The sequence below is a fragment of the Anser cygnoides genome, chromosome 11, assembly GCF_040182565.1.
Source record: "Anser cygnoides isolate HZ-2024a breed goose chromosome 11, Taihu_goose_T2T_genome, whole genome shotgun sequence".
In the NCBI taxonomy this organism is placed as follows: Eukaryota; Metazoa; Chordata; class Aves; order Anseriformes; family Anatidae; genus Anser; species Anser cygnoides.
The window spans coordinates 12,315,783-12,335,649 of NC_089883.1; the positions used below are offsets into that span (position 1 = coordinate 12,315,783).

The 19,867-nt window shown below is 41.8% G+C and overlaps 1 protein-coding gene across 11 annotated transcripts in view; it reads left to right on the top strand.

Annotated features, from left to right (window-relative positions):
* Positions 1 to 19,867, top strand: part of NEO1 (neogenin 1) — a 190,604-nt gene that overhangs the window by 8,903 nt on the left and 161,834 nt on the right. The window lies entirely within an intron of this gene.

The following is a 19,867-nucleotide window of genomic DNA, read 5'->3' on the forward strand; positions in this document are numbered from 1 at the left end:
GATTGACTTTGATACTATTGCAGAGATGGAAATCATTTTTACGCTGCTACCCCATCTCTACTACCCATGGTAGTTTTGCAGTGCATCTTGACCCGTTTAGATGCTGGTAACGGGACGATTTTGGGAGCTACATCCAAAATCAGAGGAATATGTTCCTATTTTGCTCATTTGCAAGGACAAGTTTAAATAATAATAAAAAAGAGACACTGTTTTAATTAGCATTAAGAGCTATTAGAGTGTGTACTGCAAATTTGGGGTGTGACAGCCCTACTTCGTAATTTTCCCAGGTTGCTTCCTTTTCTAGAATTTGAAATGGCTTGTCTTCTGTTTGAAGTGTAAAATAGCTTATTTATTGTAATCTTCCCATGCTGTTGTTTATACCTAGTGCAGGTCTTTGGAGCTTTAATTTTAGGTTCTGTAGCTCTTCTCTTCTTGTTATGGATTCTTTTTCCTTCTTGTCCCCGTATTTGAAGTTGTGGGGTTTTTTGTTGTTTTTGTTTTGAGAAATTTCTAAATGCTTAAAAAAAAAAAAAAGAGGTCAAACAGCTCAGATATCTGCGGTGGTTTGGTAACCACTTCAGCAACGTGATTTTTCGTGCAACTTTTTTGTGATGCAGATGAAATTCATGGTACGCAAAGCATAGCTACAGGAGAAATATGACCACATTGGGACTTTTTTTTTTCCCCCCAGTTGTGCTGTTGAGTGTAAATGAGTGTTCGGCATTGTTGAATCTGTTGTCTTTGAGAACAAGCGAGTGCTCTTCCTTGGAGCTGATGCAAATGCTGTGGCTCTAGTCTGGCAATGACTAAAAATCAGGTGGCAGAATCTGGAAGGTAACACCACAGCATACGAATAGGGGTTTTCATAGTTGAAATTCGAGGCTTTTGGAGGGGGACAGTCGATATCTGACTGTGGGAGGAAGAGTCATCAGGTGCATGCAGAGCAGGATCCGATGTATGCTGACTTTGTGGCTCGACGTGAAGTATCTTGTGCTCATGGTAACGGCGTTATCAGCTGAAAATGTGCAGTGCTATTTTTTGAAGTAGTGTTTTCCAGTTCTCTTTATTTACTGTTGTTGCCGAGCTTTTCTTTTTACTTGGGAAATCAATAATCTAAAGGAGGAAATAAAGCTTTTCCAGTAGCTGAAAATACCTGTCTGAGCTAGATCTGATCTGTCTCCATTTTGATCTGTCCTACTTCTTGCTCTCCAGAGCTACTGGTCATGACTCCAGAGCAGAGTGAGCCTGTGCTTTGTACTTTTATCTTCGTTTGCATTCAGTTTGTCAAGTAGAGGCTTCACTGCTTTAGCATTTTCAGGCATGCCCTTTGATAATTTATTAAAATTAAAAAGGATCTGCAAGAAATGGACTTCTGACTTATTTTTATCATGTGTGTTGATAATTTTTTTTCCCAATTTAGCGGTCATCCCTGTCTCTGCAGGAGACTTTGGAGGGTTATCACCTGATGGTTTCTGTTATAATTGCATGTTAATAGGTGGAGCATATTGATTGCTTAAATCTAGTGCAGCTCCTGTGCTATGAGTTACTTTGTCCCTGAACTTGCAGGCTGCCGGTTGTTGGAAGTGCACGGAGTGAGGAGAGGCTGTGTTGGGTGTTACTTCTTTTACAAAATAGAAATAACTGTATCTCGTCCGTTCTGCCTCATGGCTGCTGGTGGATTCAAGTGCCTCGTTCTCTTGTTGCCCGTTGCATAGCCAGGTTCACCAGCCCGGCTCAGTTGTGATTCCTGTGGGGGTACAAAGCAACTGGGTTGAACTGGTGAACTGAACCTCAAATCACAACACCTTCAGTGACCTACCTCTGTCACCTGCATCTGATTTCTTGGAACTTGGGCAGTCTTACTGCATTTAAAAAAAGGGAGGTGAGTTGTAGGTTGAGTTGAAGACTTATCATTAACCCCAAGGTTGAACATTTACATGTCTTTAAAAAAAAAAAGTGACTATTGCCATGCAGTGAAACCAACAAATGGTTTTAAGATGCAGGAACACCTTCAGACAGATTGCTCAGACAGATTTAGCTTTGTCCTGTGGTCTCAGAAAAAGGTGGAGTTTGGTTTCAGCTTTAGTGATTGCATGCAGGTGTTGTCACTTCTGTCCCATAGTCATATGGTTATTGTCAGGGGTTGCCAGCCAACGCACATCTTTGGAAAACTGAAGGCTGGAGGTTGTGTCTTGCAGATCTGCTGTAATGTCCTTAGCTGTGGCTTCAGAAACGTGAGTTCACATTTCTTGGCTGCCAAAGGTGCTGCGTGGGTGGGGGATTGTTACCTATACTTACTGCTATGCTGGTGGTTTGGTTTTTTAAAGTCTGGAAGCTTTTACAGCCTTTTGGGTAGCACTTGGGAGCTGTAGCAAAGAGGACACCTTTTGCTTCATCGTTTGGAAAATTTCTCTTCAGGCAGTTTTCCAAGAGTTTGATAGAAAGGCTTTAGATGTTGACCAACTGATATCTGGGTGTCTTTGTAGTAGTAGATGTACATTTGATTAGTTCTGCCACCTTTTATGATAATAACGGTTGAAATTTATGCAGTCCCTTATGGCAGTTTGAAACAGAAGCATCCATTCTTGTTCCTTAATTGCTCGTGCACTTTCCTGAGGCTATAATGCAGACTTCAGTGGCGTCACTGTACAAGTAGTTTTTTGAGGCACCATTTTGTGAATCACAGAATCATCTAGTTTGGAAGAGACCTCCAAGATCACCTAGTCCAACCTCTGACCTAACACTAACAAGTCCTCCACTAAACCATATCACTAAGCTAAATGTTTTTAGAACATAAAAATGTAGCAGACACGCTTGTTTTCAAGTCCTTCAGTTTGCACGTAGGGGGGGAGAATGGCTTGAAGAAGGTAGCTCAGATGTGCCCTGCAGGTTCCTTACTCCTTGCTATAAATGAGGCCAAAATGCAGGCCTGAGCAAGATCCCTTGAATAGACCATTAGGCAAAAAGCAGCTGTACAAAATTCAGAGCAATTTTTTGTATTGTAACTGATCTGCGTTACAGTATACCAAAGAGCATATATACGACAAAACCAAATCAAGGCGCTCTTAATAGTTCGAAGAAAGCAAGGTGTCACCGAGAAGCACCAAGGGTTTGTGAGCATGGTCTCTGAGCGCTCCTTTCCTTCACAGCCTTTCGATGCAGGGGAAGAGCACTGAGACAACTGTGCTTTTACAAGTCAACCTACCAGAAGGTAACATTTCAATTCCCTAACTTTTTCTTGAGCAACTTGGTGACTTTGCTTGTGCAAACAGTTTGGCTCACTAGAAAGCAGCATTCAAATTCAGTAACTTAGGTAAGTGATGCACAATGCTTTGTGGTATCGTGCAAGGCTACGCTTCCACGCTGGAGTTTTTGCTTCAATAAACTCCTTGGGGGGAGGTGGTTGCTGTTTTTTCGGACTAGCTCCTCCCATCCCCTCCCTTTGTGTAAACTCTGCAGTGCCTTTTGCAGCATTTTCCTATGGAGTTAGTGCTGTGCTGCGTTTCACAACTTTGTGATAAAAGCAGCAGCATAGTTCTGGGATAAGTGCTTCGTCGCTGTGCCTTTGCCATCCTTATGTCTGATTTTGTGTCTTTATAAAGCTAGAGCTGGGCCTGATTTAATTCCTCTCCTTTACATATGTTTTTGCGCTTGTACACTTTATTTTACAGAAAACGATCAATAAAATCTTTTATAGTGAAAATCTGTTTAAAAGTGTGACATCTGGCAATGTTGTTTGCTTTACTGCTATTGACTCAAAGGAAATCTGGTGATCAGAAGTGTCACAGAAAGTCTGAACAGCTCTGGTTAATGGGACGGCCATTTGAAATTAAACTTGTAAGATTTCAAGATACTCTTCTGATAACCTGGAAATACTTCTGAGTGCATTGTTTTAAATATAGTGGAAGATCTTTCTGAAGTTGTACAAGATGGCTTTAGTGTACGAAAATAAGGTTTTTATGTTATGGTCCTGGAATACAGACAAGGCTAAATTTAAATAAAAAGTAGGAAATTGTATATTAATATGGTATTTAAAATCCCTGCTAGAATTTCCATCAAAAGTTCTCTGTGTAAATGTCTTGATGAACTTGTCAACCCTGAGAAAATACTGGGCTCCCTTCAGCATCCCCTGCCTCTGCCCCGCAGCGCTTTTGGGAAGTTGGTGAGATGGATAACGTCCGCACAAATCTAGGTAAGGGAGGAACACACACAAAGTACAAGAAAAACGGACAGGATTGGATGCAGTCTGGATGTGGAGCATAAGGGGAAGCAGGGAGGAGGTGAGCTCAGCTATAAAGTGCCACAGCTGCTTGTTAGGCAACAGCGCCGGCATGCATAATGTATCGGATGCTGGTGGGGAAGGAGTCTGACGGATCTCCTAGTGTCCTCCTCCTCCTGTGCAAATCCACCTTGGGGTGAGATGAGCAATGTGCCATGCTGAGCTTCGGTCTGATGCGCATGAGCAACGCCTTTGTGCACAAGTCCTGTGTACCATAACTCCTGCAGATATCCACCTTTTTAAAAACTGGAAGTTTGTGCATCTCTAGTGCTGATGTAATGCATAAACGTGCATGTGCTTTGTAGAAGTAGCATTTAACTTGCTAAAGCTACAGAACCTCCGTTTGGTTTCTTAGGGAGACGGTTCCTTTTACACTGTGATTTGCTATAAAGCTGTGAGGCTCTGCAAGGATGTGGAGCAGAGCTACGAGGTGAATGAGGCTCCTGAGAATTGGGGTGGAGAGGGGGAGAGTATGCTGCTCCCCACCCCAGAATTGGAACAGAGCATTTTCACTGTTTCTAGCTGTCAGTCATTAGCTCTTGAAGTGAACATTGAAAGGACTTTTCCCACCTGTAAAGGGGAGTATAGTTGTGAGGATCTCAGTAGCTCAGTGTGGTCAGGAAGGTGGGATGGAATGGTTTTATTCAGATACATTTACTTGGCTGAGGAGGCGACCGTGAAAAGCAAACCTGAATGCTGCAGTGAGGTCCTGCTTCTACAGGATCATTTTCTTTCAATTTGTGTGGTGCTCGGAGCCTTTCTCAAGTGCTCCTCTTGTTCCTCAGTGCAGAAAAAATATTTTTCCTTTCTTAATGCTTTTCTTAAACGTTTTAACCCTTGACCACTGTGGTATGAAGTTGAATAGAAGAATAAAGTTGCTGGCTGTGCCTGCTCTGAGATTTGAAAGGTAAGAGAAGTCTTGCTTCTTTTTTAGCTTGTTCTTTTTTTCTAGCATGTATTAGTGCAAGAGCAGAAGCCTGCCATGCCTAATGAACACTTAGAAACTTCGGCCGCATCTTGCAGGAATGTGAGGCCTTTTAATGATGCAGGAATATCACCGAATTCAAGGCCTTCAGTTGTTTGAAGCTCAAAAAAATGCCATTACTGCTTGTAATTTAGAGTGATTACCAGCATTGTGAACCCCAGAAGACGTCCGTGTTCTTTCCTAGGCTTTGGATGTTAAGCGAGCTAGTCTTTCTTTCAGAGGCTCGCTCTAATCCTGTTGCTGATATTTTCATTGCTTGACAGAGCAGAGGAATGTCTGAGGCCGCAGCGGGGGGCTGGAGAAAGCTGTGAGCCATCGCTCAGCCAGGACGGAGCTGGGCTTGGGGAGAGGCTGCAGCGCTCCCTGCATTCGAAAAGAAGAGGTTAGAGCCGAGCAGATTGTTCCTCCTAGGATAAGAAGTAATTTACACACGATGCAAAACACTTGGCTTGTGGTGTTAGGTGAGGTGAAGGCTGAATTTGTGCAGTGTTGTTTGCCTGAGAAATTCCCTTTCCTGGAACACTGAGGACCAGGATTACAACTAATTGCGTTATACCTGCAGTGACTCTTGCTGTGCCATGCTGCTCTGAAAATTCTTAGTGGTGACAAATCCTAGAAAGCCTAAGAACTTAAGCTGTTATTTCTATTGTGGATATCAAAGGCAAAGCTTTCCAGAATCTGTTGTGGCAGTCTGTGTAGGTGCTTCATTGATTTTTTAATTCACATTTGCACTGGAAATGTGCTCATGGTGAAGAGCTACCTTGTGGATTTATACAGAGATAGAAGTAAATCCCAACTTTTATTTTTTGGCAAGAAAAATACCTATGCTATGAAAATGAAGTGAGTTTCATTACCAAAGACAAATGCAGAACAGTCTCCAAAAAGTAAATGCGTTCAAATAGTATTTCTGTCAACACAATTGATTTCACACATGACTTAAACATTAAAATTTACTTTTCTGATGTCTGGGGTTAAACAGCTAAAATATTCTGCTGGAACACTTGAAAAATACTGAGGTGTGGAGAAATGATGTGGAGATGTAGCTCTGTGCTGTTGTTCAGTCGGTGGTATAGCCCTTTGTGCTCTTTGCTTGAGCAGCGCTATGAATCTCGCCATTAGATGTTAATGATGCCAATATTAAATCAATATTTTCTGTGAAAAATGAGCAGCTAATCAATATACAGATTTTTTTTGTGTGTGTCACAAATTGATTTTAATACTACTACTTATCTATATTTAGCTTTTCTGGGTTCTTGGGATGTTATTTTAGCAAACAGGTAGAGAAATCTCTGTGATGTGGGTATCAGTTTTGTGGCATAGTAGGGTTCTGACCAAGGGAGTGAACTTATTAAACGTATGCAGTCATTGCAGGGATTTTCCATGTAGGCTAAACGATTCAGGTTTTAATACGTTAAAACCGATCTGTTTGTGAGAAGGCAGCACAGCTAGCTGCCTTATGTCTGGGAGGCTCCAAAGAAAGCAATGCAATTATGCTCACTTCACTGGCTCAGAAGAATGCAACCTGTGAATTTGACTCGACAGCTCTTATCAGACACATCATGAAAACATAAGAACTTGTTTTGGTGGATTTGCTGGATGTGTAGGACCTATCCAGACCTATATGTTGCATGCAAACTTTAGGATACACTGTTAATTTGCATCTGTCAGAGATAAAGGGTGATGTGAAGGCAGACTTAGGCTGCTACATTCAGACATAAAGCACAATCCTTAGCACTGAGGGGATGCCCCCAGTCTGCAAGGCGTTTCTCCAAATGGAGCAGAGGTGTACTGGAACAACATGGGTGTTAGGGCCAGGGAAAAACAGGACTGTGACTGGTGGTGGAGTCGTGCTGAGATGCCGTACGCAGACGGTTTTGCTCTGCTTCTGCCCTGAGGTGAGCGGACATGAGGCTGCTCCAAGTGGGGAACCTTGCTGGAGGGTTGGTGGCTCTGATGGCCAAAGCGTAAGGAGCAGCAGGGCACAATGTAAATTGATGAAAATACAATTGTTGTACTGAAGAACCCAGAACAGGGTAGGTAAAAAGGCACTCACCTGCCTCTTTAGTCATGTCATTTTATACACCTGTGAACCATCGCATGTTGTGCGCTGGTAATAGCAACAGCATTTCACTGCTAGGGACGAAGCTCTCTGAAATGCAGGCTTTTTTTTTAGGTCTGACTTGGTTCTCTGAATTTTGTGGCAAGGCGTAGCTGTCGGGTGCTGGGTGTGGGTGCCTGGCACTGCTCACGTCTGGAAGCAGAGGCTGCCCTTGGTTTTGGTACTGCATCAGGGAACCTCACCTCACTAATAATGACTGCCTGATGATGTTAAAGTATGGCTTAGCCTCATCCCCAGCTCTTAATTGCCTTAGTCATATGCACATCTTGCTTTCTTTAGCAGTTTTTGCTACATTTTACAGCGTATTTTCTTGTAGATCTTTGAGGCACACAGCAGCCAAGAGATGCAAAGGCGGTGACCACGCACCAGCATCCAGTGGGGTACAGCTGCGCCAGGCACCCGGCCCAGGGGGCTGCCAGTGGCACGGGGCGCCCTGCATGCTCCCTGCTTGCTTTGAAGGCAGCTAGAAATTAAAATGAAACTTGTAAGTTGATTCACCACAGTTTTCATATGGAAATAAATCCGCTCGACTTGTTACTCTGCTGGGTGGATTTTATTGTAGTGTGTCGTTTCATTGTTGTTTTGTGCAGATTACACCATTCTTATGCATATACTCCAATGGTCACACAATAGTTTATTCATATGACTAAAACCGGCATTAATTTGGGGAAGAAATGTAGAGCCACAAGCATTTGTCACTTTCCTCAGTCATTGCGAAGGGCTTGGAATCACTGTGAACTCTTGCACTCTTTTCTTGTTCCTCAGAATATTATCCTTATTGCTTGAGCGATGCGTGCAACTTGCATGCGCAGAATCCCCGATATTTCAGTCTTTCAAGCTCCACTTTTACTTTATAAGGAAATCAAAATACCAAATTCCCAAACCTGAATATTCTCACGTGACCGCAGGGTGTAAGGTGACCTCTTTGGCTCCGATCCCAGCCCAGGAATGTATCGTTTCTTTGAGTTAGACTTTGAAACAGGTATTACTTTACAATTTAATTGGCTGCATACATCTCGAAAAGGATATAAACCAGTGGGTTTTTCCACTATGGAGACAGAAAGGCTTGTTTCACAGAAGAGAAGGCATAAACAGGCTGGTACAAGGAACCCTGTGTGAAGTGAGCTATACTGTATACTTCAGGGAAAAAAAAAAGTAAATTTTTTTTTGCCTTGTAGGTTTTGGCAGCGTCAAACAAAACAGCCAATGTTCTCCTAGGAAAGCGAAGGAATTCTCTATCTTGAAAACACATTTGAAGACCCCCCCCCCCCCCCCCCCGCCTTTATGCGGGGCTGTGAATGTTGCCTGGTGCTGCTTTGGCTGCAGGTCCCCCTGCGGATGCTCGCCGAAACGTCGTGCTGCTTGGGTGCAGCCTCGCAGCTGGGGCATTGGCCACCAGCTGCTTTCGAACCAAAGGCTGCTGACAATTAGAGGAAAGCAACTCCAAATGTTTTGAGTGTGAACCCTTTGTTTTGGAGCTCTATTCTCTCTTCTCTTGTTTTTAATAACTGCAAGTGATCTAATTAGTGTCCATAGCTAGATCCAAAACCCTTCGCTGACCTATATTCAGACGTCTTTCATCTGCTCCTGCGTGGTTAAGACCTTCATAGTATTATTGAGAAGTAAGGAGCCAGACAGTGCAAGGAGGGTGGATAAACCTCTTAGTTCCTTGCATTTTGTTTTGCTAGTTGTTTTTTTCATTTCTTATTGTAGGATTTGTGGCTTATCTTCAATTTAAATCTTGCTTCACTGTTTTTGTCCTTTCTTCTTTGTAATCTGTGGCTTTTAATGTCTAAAAGGTCCTAAATATTTGATCAAAATAAGGCCTAATTCCCATTCTGAAGAGAATAAATCACTTTAAAAGTGGCAGAAAGAGAAACCATATGCAGGCAAAATGTAGTTTGAGGGAAAGATGCAGCATACAAGCATACATAATCAATTACTGAAACGTGGCACTAATGTTCCCTCTGCTCCGTCCTTAGCCACTTTCAGGCTTCTTCTGCAACTTCGGTAGTTTCCATTAATCTCTTTAACGTTAAGAGCTTTGGGCACAGAACTTTTGTGTGTGCGGTCTCTTAATATCTCATTTTTGTCCTGGTGTCTCCAGTTTTCTGTTAAAGTAGACCCGGAGTATTCTGTGACCAAGCTGGATCAAGACGTATTTCTTAATTATTTTGACTAGAGAACAACAATTCAAATTAGTGTCTCTTTGCTGTTTCATGACTGCAAGTAGGATGTAGTAATAACGTGTATACTTCCTAACACTGTTCTAGCTGTGTATTTCTGCTGTCCAAGCTTACAGTAAATTGTCGTTCATGAAAGCTAAGGGTGAAACTTGGACACGAGGATAATCTTGTCCTGTGAACTGGTGAGCATTGTTACGGAGCTTTGGAGATGTCGAGTGCTGCAGAAGTGATGAGCAGCCTTCATCCTGTGGCAGCGTTAATCACACTGATGAATGCTCGAAGGAGATGACTGATATGGGCACCATCTATGGCAAAGTAGTCTAGATTCCTAGTTATTTGCAGAAATATTTGTAGTCGTGATGGTTTTTCTTGTGAATTTGGTTATTAATAACAAGTTCGAAGGGGAGGAAAAAAGTAGGAATCATCCCTGCTTTCTTTCCCTCTTTTCTAAATTTGAGATCTCATTTTCATGCAATTCCTGACTCATTAGCTCCTGTAAATTTTGTTTGATTTCTCTGAATATTTTCTGGCAAAAAGGTTAAAAAATATTCTGACAGTAGATATCTCTTAAAGCTGTTTTTCTTAAGGAAAAAAAGCTAAGTATTGAAAGTCTTGCCTACTTTAAAAACAAGTTTTCTATTAATGCATAACTAAACATTCTGGGAGTGTGAGCCTCATATTTAATAGGAATTCTTATAAGCAGGAGGGGATGTCGCTAGATAAGCCCTGGAGGTGGAGTTGAAGCGATCAGCTGGATTCTGACAGGTATCAGGCTTTATGCAAGTGCAAGAAACAGTCATTTCAAGGAAAATGCAGGAGATACTTCACACAACCTTAAAATATTAATAAGGAACAGAAAAATCAGGACAACAGTGTCTTCTGTTCCAGTCTGTAAATTAAAAAGTGCGTGCATGAAGCAGAGATCATAGGACCTTGTGATCAAAGCTTTTTTGTTCTATAGAGTGTTTTGTTCAACAGAGAAATCTTAAATGTGCAGAATACGGTGAACTTGTAAGTCAACGGTATTTAACGTCTCGTTTTCAAAAAAGACAAACAACTTTTCCATGTTTATTTACAGCATTGAAGTTAATTCTCTAGAAGAGCAGCTTGACATGGAACGCTAGTAATTTTATGTAATACTATCAATTACTTCTATGTTATTAAATTAAAAATAAAGGCAGATGGGTTTTAAGCAGTATGATTACCTAATGATATATGTAAACTATCTTTCTTGGTCCAGCACTTAAGGTTTGGTGTTATGATTTCAGGATCATCTGGAAAACAACCAGCCCTGCTTGGGGGGAAGATGGCTACTAAGAATAAAATCAGTGGTTTTGGAACAGGAAGGGAACACAAGTAAACTATTTCCTTGTTCTTTGGAACTAATAATTGGTACTTCTTTCTTTTTCATTTCATCTAAGCACTGCAAGGCTACCAGCTGACAAGATTCTGAGTTAAAAATTTCGGCAACCTATTTTTTTTGATATGAAGTACAGCACTGAAAGTACAAAAATAGATGGAAAATGAGGCTGAGTGATTTTTAGTAAGTAGCTAGTAGTGTATTGTGTAAGATCAGTTGCAGATAAAAATTTAATGATGGACAAAGTGGAAGAAGGGTGATCAAAAAAGATTTGTTGCATGTGCAGACATATTTTACTGTTTTGGAGGGAATTAATACCTTAAAACTGGGAAAATGGAGTTTGGGAGCAAGAAGCAGCATCAGGTTAAACATAACCTGAAAAAATCCTTTTCTTCCCCTCCTGTGTTGGTGATACACTGCATACTACTGTTCTTTCAGACTTGTCTCCCCCCCGGAGACCACATTGTCTGGAGGTGGAATGAGAGAGGAATCGGGAGGCACTGGGCATCGCCCCATCGGGTCATTCTGCTTCCTTAGCGGTGCTGATGCAGCCAAAAGAAAAACCTGTTGTTAGTGAGCCATAGCCAGGTCTGTGTCTGCGCGTTAGGAATGCGCTTTTGATATTCTTGGACAGCTTACCTCTCCCCAAGAATTGTTGGTGTTGGAGCTGCGAAGACTGAGCAAACTTCCTGAGAGGAAGCAATTGTAAAATATCCAGGAAGTTATTAGGAAATGCAGCCTTCTGCTCCTGTCCGTGAGCTGTGCGAAGTGCTTGGGCTCTTTCCGTAGCACAGTCTGAAGAATGGGTTTGTTTTTTAATAACAGGAAGCCTACTTTAGGGGCTGGATGTAAGAAATGCAGTGTCGAGGGCTGTTAGAGCTTGGGCTTTTAAGCACTGTGAGGAGCAAGGCCTGGCGGCTCTTGGCAGTGCGCTGCTCTCCGCTGCTGGCAGAAAAAAATGGATCTGATTTTCATTATTTTTCCTGTTGCTCCCATTTTAGATTTGCATACCAGCTTGTCAGCTTCTGTGTGCTCCTGTCTGGGGAAAGAGGGCAGGAACAGAAAAGACCCAGGGAAAGTGTGGAGGCCTGAACAGGGAGACGTAGGAGAGTTCAGTTTGAATCTGTGTGCTGCCATCAAGCATTGCAGGGATCCCCTGGTTTTTCATATTCAAATTTTTCTGTGTCTGAAAACCATCTCGCAGTCGGTGCTTGCACTGTGCTCTCTAGGAACACTTGCTTTATTAGCAGCAGTGATGTAATGTGGTTTTTGCTGGCTTTTTGTCTTGCTGCTCCCCTGCCCTGCCTCTCACCTGCCGGCCAGACCAGGTTAGTCAGAGGCAGGGGAGCACTGCCATCCCCATCTGCGTGTTATCCTCGTTAGGTTTGATTTGTTCTAAAAGACAGGAGTCTTTTCCATCTGATTAAACATGCTTTTATGTTTTTTGTGGAGAGCCCAAGTCTATGATAACAAAGAAAATTTTAGATGATTAAGTATGTTCTGGGGCTGCTGTTAGAGAAACAATTTCTTGGTTTTGTCTTATTAATGTAAATTAGAACTGTCAGCTGCAAGTACGGAGTGTCAGGTGGAGCTGGTTCATAACTCAGTTACTAGTGTGAAAGCGTAAACTCGGTCTGTCCTCCGTCTTTATGATGATGCTGATGAGGGATAGCTTTTTTATTTGGATGTGGCCGTTTGGAAATTTGAAGCGTGAGTTCAGACTCCTACATCTGGTAACATGCAAGTATCAGGGTGCTTCTTGAGCTTGAGGTTGTTTGTGAGGACAGGTGACAAATAAATGAAGTTTCTCTGGTGTTGAAGGTGTGAAGAAAACGTGAACCCAGAACAGCCCAGGTGGTACAGAAGGTGTCCGTCCCCCTCTTCTCCCCTACCCCTTTACTGGGAGTCTTCCCTGGAGTGATGGTGAGTTGCCAGGTTTCAAAGGAAGGGAGAGGCCAGTCACAGCACCCACGTGAAGTTAGAGGGACTGACCGAGCTCCTTTAAACGTGCTTTGAGTTGGCAGACTCTCCTGGCAGCAATTCCGTAACTACTCAGAGAGGGCACGGTGTCTCCGGTGCGCTCGTGCTGGGAGAAGTTGTCCCCAGGGAACGTAGCCGTAATGATGCTTCACAAATTGCAGTTCTGTCTCCAGCATAGCCAGGGCTTTACCCCTTGAAAATTAGCACCTGTTCATTGACTGGTGCTGGCGTTGACTGAGCAGGGAAAGAAGCTGCACTTCTTGGCCAGCTTCAGCCTTGGGAGGGAGCAGACAGCTGTGCTTTGGGTGTTCATTAAAGGCTTTCTTCAAGCTGAGCTGCAGATGCAGCAAGCTGAAGGCTGCAGCTTAAAGAAGAATATGGGAGGGTGCTGTGGCTAAGCCCTTGCTGGAAGGAAAGGGAAGAAGTCATCTGAGCTGGCTGCAGGCAGCACGCTGGGTGTCTGCCTGGTCAGGAAACAAGATGCTTGAATCTGCCCTGGGGATCTGTCTCCATGCACCCCGTGCTTGTTGTCGGTGCTGCCCTGTGGACTACAGGCTTATTTGCACTGTTTCACAAAGTGACATTCAGCATTTCTGCTGCTTTATTTCTGCAACAACCCTGGGAAGAAGGAGAGCGGTAGCAGTTCTGTGAGCAATGCAATTAATCTTGGAATTGAAGACTCTTATATTGAATTCTTTCGATATATTATTGGTTTTAAAGTATCATGTGGATTTTTCTTCATGGCTTTAAAAATTGGAGTTTGATGCAGCCTTTTTCCCCAGAGAGCAGTAATTCTTCCTCTTTGATTTGACTGCCTTCCTATTAATTTCATGGGAACTCTTTGAATTCATTTCTACTGTCAAATGCACTTAAAATTCACAAATATATACTCAAGAATCTTTGCAAGTAGGGACTGTGTGCACACCTATGTACATACACGTGTGCAGCATTAGCCCTGTTTACTTAAAATCAGCTAGAAACAGCGACACGAGTGGCTGAGGGCTGGCACATAGAAGGGTTTTGGACCTGCTTGCTACTTCCATCTTTTGACATGCAGATTGTTTTCACTGCTCAGCTGAATTACAGCTTGTGGATAGTTTTTTGGGTGCTTTTTCAGCTGTTTTTTTTAAATCTGTTCTTATGTGCAGTGTCACAGTTGTCCATGTCCTCCTGGACTGAGCTAGTTGGGATGTGATTAAACTGGTTTACTTCTGAAGGGAACAGAAAGCTAAGTACATAGTAATGAACTCTAGAAGGCCATTTAACTCGTTTCTTTTCCCTCTTCCTGCACATACTCCAGTTTAAACTGGAAACTTCGCAGGGCTTGCAGTGAAGTGTGTTTGGATGGCACTTATGATACCCAAACCTCAGAGACCTTCAGGCAGAGGCAGTGTGAGCAGCGCTTAAACGCGAATGTGCAGGTTTTGTCTCGTCCCTCCCAGCCCCTCTCTTGGGTTTGGAAAGTAATTTGATAGAGTAAAAGAACTTTGAAAGCTATTTTATTCTAGATTAATAATGTAAAAAGTGGTGCTAGAATTTGATCCAATATTTATAGATTTCTGCTGTGTAAGAGTTAGAACAGCCTCTTGAGGACAGTTTAAAATTCACATTTTTAATACTCTCTTGAAGCTGAAAGAATTGTGGAGTCCTCAAAAAGAGTTTTGAAAAGAATTCAGTTAGGAATAATTCTGAATGTTCCTGTAGCGTACATTTCTTCTCATTTCTGTGATTGTTAGAAATGCTTGTCATCTTCAGAACTGCACTGTTTATCCTCGGTGAGTGTAATTGTGGCGTTACAGGAGAGGTGAGACTGTAGCCAAGAGCTCTTGCATTTATAGTGCAGATGGAGTGATCAAGCCCCCTTTCAGCTGAAGTATGGATTTGTCCTTGAATGGGTCTGTTTTGGGCGAGGTTTTGCTACTGTGAGCACCCTCACTGAATCCCAACGAGGTGCCTGGGAGGTGGGGATGCTCTCTGGATTGTAACGTGCCGAGTGTTTTTCACTTGGCTCTCTGAAATGCCATTTCTTTCCCTAAAATGTAGCATGTTTGCTTACAAAGCTGTTGCAACATGTAGTCCAGTGATGTTCTATGCACAGCTGAAATTTCTTGTGTTCATGAACATAGGTCTGTGAAACCTCAAAGAGGAGGAGAGATGCAGGGGTAGAAGACAATTCTTCTGCTGTTGGTGCTTCAGCTCTCCTGAGATATCAGCAGGTCTGGGGATATGAGAGATGGTTTTTAATCCAGTTTCCTTTGGGTTACTCAGCATCAGAAAAATTGCCTTCCTTCTGTTGTAATGGAGCTTGCAGTGTGTTGAGTTCAGGGTTGTGGAAGTCAAGAACTGATACCCGCGTCTACAGATTGGGAATGGAAAGGTAAGCCTGGTGTCTGCAAATACCCGGACAGTTAGGAAGTTGAGAGAGGCCAGCTTGTGCTAGCCAAGATGATCACTCAGGCACTTGAGGAATTGCTGAATCACAGCAAAGACTCCCTAGGATGTGCTCATCTTGATGTCAGCCAGGCTTTGTGAAAACACTGCTGCTCTCATCCCTGGCGATGCAAGCTGCTGGTCCACGCTGGTTCTAGTGTCCTTACGTGGCTCCTATCTTGGCTGTGTTACAGGCACCAAATGCGTCGGGTACTGTAATGACGGAGCTCAGGCTAGTCGGGCTCTAAGGAAACGGGCAGCAAACTTTTTAAGGACTATTTTTGGTAATTTTTAAGTAGAGAATGCCTGAACGTAAATAGACTTCCCCATCCACTAATGAAAGGATTGGGGTTTAATTTGACTTGGTGTGTTTTCTGGTTATGCTAAATTACTTTGATGTGGCCCTTGAGGTTATGTATTGGAGCTTTTTGCAGCATACTGGCTCCTCGAGCTTCAAGCCTGCACGGACAAATGTTGTAGAAGGTTTTGTTGGGAAAATGTCTGCATGTGTAGGCAATTGGACAAGAAAAGATTTTGATTTATTAAACTGCATGTTAGTCTGGTAAATATTAACTAAATGTACTTTGGGGCAGGGGTCAGGCTTTTGAATAAAAAGACAAATTTCAGCGTAAAGCAAACTTTTAAATGTGGGATCTAGCTGTATTTAAAGAAAAAGCATCTGGCAACATACAGATAGGAGTACCTGCTAAGCGTGATTTATCACAAATCACTATTTTGCTTAAGGTTTGCTGTGTGCTAAGCTCCCACCAGTGCCAGCATTGGTGATTTTATGGGAGATTTTCCATGAGGGTGAAGTAAACTGTGGAAAGTTGCCAAAATTTTTTACCCAAATAGCTTTGGATTTCTACCTGTTTGTGTGAAATGCCCACAGGTAATGCTGCTTCGACAGGCTCTGTGCTATGCTTCTCCTTGACCTGATGGAAAGCCAGTATTTCATACATGAATAGGACTTATGCAGAGGTACTAATTGTTTTAGTCTCTTTTATTTGGAATTAAAGTGCAAACACTTGCTTGAATAGGGAATATGAATTATTTGCCTGTGACACTTCAACAATTTACCATCCTTCTCGCTGTGTGAGTCCAGTTCAGGTGAGGCTAACACAAAGAATGGCTTCATCCTTGCTCTTGTAGGGGTTGCGAAGGGGAAGAGACCCCTTGCTCAGAGCGTGATGATGGAGTGGGCAGTGAAGGAAAGGATAACACAGCTAGAAGAGCAGCTGGAGCTAAGTAATCTCTCTTCACAGCTTTAGGGATTATAACATAAATATGTTTAAACTGGTATTTGTTTAAATGGGTGAGTCGAGTCATAAAGTTGATACTTCTGTTGCCCAACCACAAGTACCAGAACTTTATCTTTGTTCCACCCTTGACAAAAGAAAGGCCTTATTTGTGTAGTAAAATAAAATCAAACACTCTGAACACCTGCTTTGGAAAACAAAAAAAAAAGAAAAATGGACTCCTATCTTTTTGCAACAAATCTTTTTGGAAAGGTGCAACTCTCTCAAGATCAGCCTGTGGACGTTGACCACCTGCATCTGTTTTCCACACTGCACAAATTGAGTGATATGTCACAGTATGAAATGTGTGGCAAAATGAAGTGTCAGATTAGAAGAAAGTATTTAGATTCGGTGCTTTCTTGAATTTCAAGGTAGATGCTCACAGTGTTCAAACTCTACCCAATACCCTTGAGGAAATCGGGTCACATCCTTAAATACCAGTGGCCTCACTGAGGTTGCGTGATAAACAACGCAGCTAAAACTCAGGGTTATCTGGGAGAGGCTATTTATTTGAACAAAATGTTCTTACAAATAAATTAATTTAGATTGCAGCCAATTAGGTTTCTGTATTTTATTTCATGCAGTTTGATACTCGGGATTGTTAAAACAATTTTTTATGATCTGCTAATTTGAAAACTTGTTTTTTTTTCCCTTCCAAGCCATTTGCAAATTTAATAAGGTCAGTACTTTTTTGCTGTTAGAGTAGTATAAAAATACAGAGAGGACAGTGTGCTTATACATAAATGCTGTCTGTGACTTGCATATCTAATGATATGAATCACAATTCCAACTTTAATGCAAGTGTTGTAATTCATAACCATTTCAGTGGAAGGTGAAGTCTGTCCGCAGAAGAGATGACTGGGTAAAGCTTATAAGAGCTTATATATGGAGGGTGTGTGATGGCTTCATTTGTTGTTTTCTAGAATGATGAATCATAGCGCCCGAGTTGATGGAATAGCATTGCTGCTGTCTGTGTTGGTTGCTTTTTATTTGTTACATTAGGAATCTGCAATCCCCAGGATTTGAAAAGAGCTCACTTGATCAAGATTTTGGCTTATTTTTTTGAAGCCAGTTTAAAGACAATAATATTTGCTCTGATTTCAATTTATTGACTTGTTCCAATAAAAATGTTTATTTTATAAAGCATTTCTTTAAATGGAAGAAAAAAACTGCTGGCACTTAAAACTCTTACATCAAGGTCCTGAAGAATCTTGTCCTTTTTTAGCAGTGCTGTGTATGCATATTGAAAGGGGGGAGAAGCTGGTGTCATAGCAGAAGGGATTTTGGTTCATCTAGCTTGTTGCTATGCCTCTGTGCTACAGAGCTGTATTAATTATTGACAAGACTAGCCTAATCCAAAGTCACTGCAGTCTGAGGCATTAATTTACCGTATAGCATCGTGTGAAGAGAAAAAATAATTTGGTTCTTGTTATACATCTGAACAGTATTTTAGAAGGCAGAAATGTTTGCTGAATGAAATGTTTTCTATAAAACAGGTTAGGGTCGTTGGCTTTCCCCTCTCTCCCTAAAAGAGGAACTCTAGGCTCATTGCTATTTTAAATCCAAATTTACCCACCAGTACAGGATCCCAAATAAATTGGTTAGTCATTTCGTATCTTCATAAGAGTCGGTTCAGAAGTGTTTCACCTGTTATTTTTGACTAGCAGCAGGATATTCCTGTCTTATATCTGGATTTCAGAGTTCCCTTGTTTGAATTATAGTACTTCTTAGCATCCCTATCTGGGATCCCTTAATCCCTACCTGGTAAAAGCTTTTACAAAGGCTATAATGAAAGCATGTTTCAGGTTTTTAATCGGAAATTCATAAAGGATAAGGACAAATATCAGTTAGGGGAAACTGGTTTTGGTCTTGGTGACATTTCCATCATGTTCTTTGTTAAATTAGCCTTGTAACATAAAACCAGTAGTTGCTGTAAAGAAGAGAGCTGTGGATGAGGATTGCAGATGCCCACGGAGATTTTATCCTCAGCCCCCAGCCTTGGAGGAGATGGGGTGTGGAGGAGAGGCAGAATGGCTAGGGATGGTGATGTGATGGGACGAGAAGCAATTTCTGGCAGGGGGATTAAAGAGGAGATGAATAGGAGTCAGGAAATGCTGCCGCCTCTCCTCATCCTTGTGATTAGGTGCTGTTCTGTGATCCTGCTTGAGGGTTGGTGAGGCGTTCCTTAAGGCAGGAGGTGGATGTGGCAGGAGGGTGGTTAAAGGGGAGGTGGAAAACGGTTCAGAACTGTAATGTCATCTTGTAATACCTGCTGTGCATAAAGGATCACAGTCCTACTTATCAACAGTTGGAAAGATGCTGGCTTTCTTTATATCAGCTCATTGATCGTTGTCTTCCTCCCACCCTGAAAAATCTGGATTTCAGCATTGTACAGCGTGGTCAGAGAAACATCCCATGACACCTGCATACCTTAAATATCGTTCTGCAGAGGTGGTAACATTATCCTACAGTTTCTTTGCACATCTTTAACTTCTTGGTGTCCTGGGGGACTTCATAAATATCACTTCCTCCAGCAAAGCTGCTGACATGAAGCAAAAGCCATCAATAAATTATTCATATGCTGTTCATTTTCTATGTTTAGGAATTAATGCAGCTTCACTTAAAAATTCTCTTCTATGGCTGAAGTCAAGTAAAATTGCTAGAATTAAAGCTGCATACTAAGTAACATTTTAATTTTCTCTAAATTATTTTATGTTTTAGAACTAGTGGCTTGAAAAGCAATTGAAAGTTGCAAAAACACTCCCACTTTAATGTTAAATGCTGTAGGTAGGTCCTGTTTAAAAGGTTTCGTGATGTACACAACTGTGTAGGCTGTTTTTTAGAAAGTCACTTAAATAAAGTGCAGTTGTGTACTGTATGTGAGATACAATTAGTGAAACTTCAACGTGTTTGTGAAACAGTATTGTCAAAACAGGTAATTGTGCAGTTACAAGATGTTGGTTTCATTAAAGAAAAAACAAACCACACAAGCTGTACGCCAAAACCTCTCTAAAATCTCAAGCTTGTGGTTTGATTACTTCTGTCACATTTATGTCATGGTATTTTTGAGAATGTTTTCTTTGTAATTTAGAAAAAAAAGTGCAAAATGATATTCCTTTGCTCATTTTATTAATTACCTGAGAGGCAAAGGCATGTATATATATTTTTAATAGGTTAGTAGTTGAGATGTTACTCTTCACGTTGTCTTTGTAGGTTTTGTTTTTTTTTTT